Source organism: Pseudomyrmex gracilis, unplaced genomic scaffold, assembly GCF_002006095.1.
Source record: "Pseudomyrmex gracilis isolate BER0280 unplaced genomic scaffold, ASM200609v1 scaffold_1475, whole genome shotgun sequence".
NCBI lineage: Eukaryota > Metazoa > Arthropoda > Insecta > Hymenoptera > Formicidae > Pseudomyrmex > Pseudomyrmex gracilis.
In genome coordinates, this window is record NW_018022059.1 from 5,866 (window position 1) to 11,142 (window position 5,277).

Consider the following 5,277-nt stretch of genomic DNA (forward strand, 5'->3'; position numbering starts at 1 on the left):
GATAATTTGGCCTCGCTTTGCTTGTGGCAGACTCTGTCATTATTTTGGTCGCATTTTGACATTTCACATGTTGACAGACATGATTAACAAACCATATCCTACTGAGGACACAGATGGATATGGTTCTGTGACCGAAATGTTTGCTGGGTAGTGGCTACATATAAATATAAATATTAAATATATATTTTTTTAACGAAACTTTTACAATATACGTTCTTTCCATATACCAGAGACATTTATAGATCCATCTATTAAACACATATATACATATACACATGTTATTTGTCAATGTCAAATATTAAGTTAAATGGCCAATACTTTTACGTTTTGAGGAAAAAATAGGAAGGAAGAGCAGTTACATTATCGACACGACGTAGTTGTGGACATCCGATTGCTACTAGTTAGTTCGTACGGCGCTTGTTGGCGCTACGAGCAACTGCCCCGCTTGCCCCCCGATCCCCGCGCCTATTCCGCGATTCAATGACGCGCTGTGTACTGTTATGTGCCGGATAGCCACGTAATAAGATAAAAGAATATGCAGGATACTTTTTGTGCGGTGCTTTATTAATGTGAGAGGTAGTGTTGCTTGTCTGAGCTGCGAACGAGAACTGACTTGTCTTAAACTAAAAACGTGTGAGCTAGACCTTCGTTCCTAAGGCGTAATATTTGTCTTTTAGTGAGTCATAGATTCATGCAACGGGCGACGAAGGAATTTAGGGAGAGCGTTTGTAAAGAGAGGAAGTTTATCGGGCTGTGTTTATTAGTGTATGATTTCAGCGGGTCGTATGTGTCAACAAAGGAAGTAGATAAAATCGTAACCTTAAGGCGACAGGGATCGCGGCACGTAATCTCGCCCCCCTTTGGAATGAAGATCTTTCTCAAAGAGAAAAAAAAATAAAAAGTACAAACTAATACAAAAATACAAAATCTAAAATATCTCTAGAGTCTTTCTAGCCTAGAGTTTTAGCACCGTTTTATGCTTTTGACATTCGCATACAGTAGTTCTTATACTAAAGGCACTAATTCATACAACGATTACATTTAAGTAATACAGTAATATTTGCTTATAATCTATTTTGCTAGCGTTAACATTTTTGTAAGTCGATAGTTACGAGAACGGGATCGTCAAGTCCCATTATTTCGGTTTTCTTCTCTTTCGGTACGTTGAGGAGATTCGTCGGTAGGTACGCGTGTAAATGTAACTTCGCGATGTGTAGTTGTCGAATGTTCAGTGTGAGTAACGTTGTTATTAAAACAATTATTAAAATATTGGACGCAGCCTTCTTTAGGTATACAACACAATTTAAGAATGTGAATAAGCTTACTAAGTAGCGAACATTTTGCGGTTACGTAGATAATAACTAGCGCTATAATAGTATATACTACATAATAAAACCAGCTNGTGGCCTTTTTGTACAGAGTTTTTGTTCTACGATGCCTTCCTATTTCATCTGCTTCTTTATATAATTCGTCTAACGTAGAACTAGCGGTTCTTAACAGATTAACATCTAAGTGAGAAGTTTTACCAATGTTCAACAATGGAAGCTCTGACACATCTACGTTGCTTTTCTTGATATCTTCGCATAATTTTTTAGTACTGAGATTAACGTTAGGAATAAAATCTTTATCAATGGTATCTACAATGCTGACGGTTTGGCTGTGTAGCAGAGCATTGTCCGAGATAGCATCACATTCTGACGATAACTTATTAAGTCCGATTGAAAGTGTGTTTGACGCGGTTTGTCATTTTTACACAAAATGTGGAGGGTTTCCCCACGCGGCGCAGTATAAAGCCAAAAATTCGCGGACCGTAACTGGTACTAAACGGTGTTGTGAATTTTCGTTAGGCGGATATCGCATTCTTTCAGTATGTCTTCTAATCTAGCAGATTTTAACAATTCTGATTTGCAATTGTGAATAGTTGAAATTTGGTATAACAGATCGGTTTGTTTGCAGATCATAGCTTCGTTAATTTTTTTACATTTTGTGATATCTCGGTCGGTTAGATATGTGTACAATTGTTTGTCTCGCCGAAATCCTATGTACGTATACAATGGATTAATAAACGCATACACATTTTCTTCATTTCGTTTTATCGGGAACGGAATTACGTGGTATAAAATGAAATTGTTCTGTTCAATCAACGGGATCTCGAGAATGTAAACTAGTCTATGATTTTTATAAAATATGTTTAGGTCGCTGGAATCAATTAAATTATTAAATTGGCTCGGTTCTAATACTACGGGTACTCTTTTGTCGTTTGTCATGTAATGTGAGTCTTTTAAATTGTAAAACAGTTCTTTTAGTGTAAGTATTTTCGGATGTAGCAATCCTCGGCGCGCTAGTAATATAGCATCGGTAAGTACTTCTAAATCTAATTCGTATTCTAGCATCATTTCGGCACATTCCAACAAATATGAATTTACTTCCGTGTTCATCTGTACTTCGGTTAACTTTTTAGTATTTTTTAAAATCTGCTCGTGGACTTTATTTATGTTAAAATCAACTTCCTTGAATTTCTGGTCAATTGCTCTAAAAACATCACTAAACTTGTTAATGGCAGATTACATGATACTTATTTGTTTTTTATGTAAATCGGATAACTGCTTTGAATTGTTATAAACACGATCGATTTGCTCGTTATAATAATCGGCATCAGATGAATCTAGTGTACCAAAAAGAATTTTTGAAATGTTGAAATTTGTCCTACAAAGTTGAATACGCCACGCTTGATTCTTGTACCGCGGCTAGTAAAACGAGGTTCGTCATCGATTCGTCCAACCATGTCGTTAATAGTTTTTCTGTTTGTTTTTAATATTTCTAATTTTCGCTCAATACGTTGCAATTCCTGTAGTCCTGAACATACAATATTATGACCATAGAGACTATAACAAAGAAGATCGATTTTTCGCGCATATAACTGGAGTATTTTTTCTTTTTCTTCTAACGGTGTGAGATTAACATAATTAATAAATTTCCAATGGTCTCTAAAAATAAAAAGATCGCCTAGGTTTTCAAAATAAACTCCTGCCAGTCGCGTTACAGGCTGATTTGTGAAGGCCTCGAACGACTCCGAATTAGTTGTTACCGCCATCAACATTCTGTAACGGAAAATATGCGCGTTTTAATTTATTAACGTGTAAAATTTGGTTTCGTTTGCCTCTTTTAATTTCGTAGTTTACGTCACTTAGTTTACGTATAATTTGGAATGGTCCGTCGTACTGATCGGTCAGCTTTTTGCTACCTATTCTGACTGTTTCGCGGAGTACATAAACGTATTCTCCCGGATCTAAAACTAACGGTTTTACTTTCTTATCGTAGTATTTTTTCGCTGACTCTTTTGCTTTGAGTAAAATTTCTTTTGCGGTTTTCTTTAAGTAATTTAACTTATCTGTTAAATCTGTAAGAAATTTCCTATGAGTGATTCCTTGTCGCGGTTCTGGAAATGCGGAAGTCGCGGGTTTCTACCAAAAATTAATTCGTATGGAGATATTTTAGTTCCTTCATGATACGCGGTATTATATGAAAACATCGCAGCATCTAGAAACAAATCCCAGTCGTTTTGATTGTGACTGATAAATTGCTTTAGATATTCAGCCAATACGTGATGCGAGCGTTCCAACGCCCCATTAGATTGAGAGTGGTAAACACTCGTTTTTATTTGTTTTATTTTAAAGATTCTTGCAATTTCTTTCATTAATTCGCCTGAAATATTACTACCTTGATCGGACAGCAATTCCTCAGGTGGACCAAAAGTATAAATGTATTTATTAACGATTATATCAGCTATTGTTGTACTATTTGTGTCTAACAAAGAATAGGCTGTGCAGAATTTGGTTAACTGATCTTGTGTGGTAAGAATATATTTATGTCCTATCTCCATATCTGGAAGAGGGCCTACAATGTCTATTGCTACCTTTTGAAATGCTTCGCTTGGAGTATCAGTAATTAACATAGGTGCTCTTGTTTTTTTTCTAACTAATTTTCGCTTTTGGCACTCATGGCAAGCTCTTACGTAGTTTTTAACGTCTTGTTTTATACCGTCCCATGAATAATATTGTTGTATTCGTTTTACAGTTTTTGTTACGCCTTTGTGGCCTCCAATTGCTGAATTATGCAATTCTTTTAAGATATTTTGTTTTGCCGTTGGGTCGACAATTTCCTACGTTAAAGATTCTAGCAGATATACTTTAATCGGTGTGTCTTTAAATATATATTTTATCATTTGAATTATTCGTGTTTTATTAGTTGCGTCTCCTATAGGTGCTATTGAAATTACTGTGTGATTATTTGAGATTGCGTAATTTTTCAGATTGATTAAGCAGTTAAATATGACTTCCATACGTGCTGGAGTGCTTTTATTTTCTCGTGTAATGAGATTTACTTCGATTAAAGGTTTTTTTTCACACTTTCGATATTTCCCGGTGTGAGAGTTACTTCCGCTTTATTCTCATTGTTGTTTGAAAGAGTAATTTTCAGTTTAGGAGAAGGGTGAGTTTCTTTTGCTAAAAGACCCTATATGCTACCCGAGATTTGAGGGACTATGTTGTCGGTTTCTCACAGAGAATCGTTTAGTGCATGTTGTAAAAATAGGCTATAACTCGCATCTGTATTAGTACCACTCGAAACTTCTGCCTGAAAAACTAATATTTGTGGATTTCTAGAAAGCGCGTCTGCATTAGTATTCTGTTTTCCTTCTTTGTACAAGACTTTATAATCATATTCTTCTAATTTTAATNGCCAACGCANTAAACGGGATGACGGATCTTTGACATTAAATAGCCAAGTTAACGGTTTNTGGTCGGTAATAATTTTAAATTGTTTNCCNTACAAGTANNGTCNAAAATGTTTCGTTGCCCAGACAATAGCCAAAAGTTCTTTTTCCGTGGTATCGTAATTTCGTTCTGCTTTATTTAATGTTCGTGAAACATATGCAACTGGAAGATCCTCGCCTATTTTTCCTTGCGATAAAATTGCGCCAATACCTTCGTCACTAGCATCGTTAATAAAAACTCTTTACTAAAATCTGGATACTGTAAAATTGGTTCGCTTGACAATAATTGTTTTAATTTTTTGAAATTAATTTGTTGTTTCATTTCCCATTTAAATTGTATATTTTTCTTTAAAAGTGAAGTGAATGGTTGTGTAATTTGACTAAAGTTTTTAATAAATCGACGATAATAGCCTACTAGTCCTAAAAACTGTTTAATTTGGTTATGATTTTTGGGAACGGGATATTGTTCAATTGCTTTTATTTTTTCCGGATTTCGTTTAACT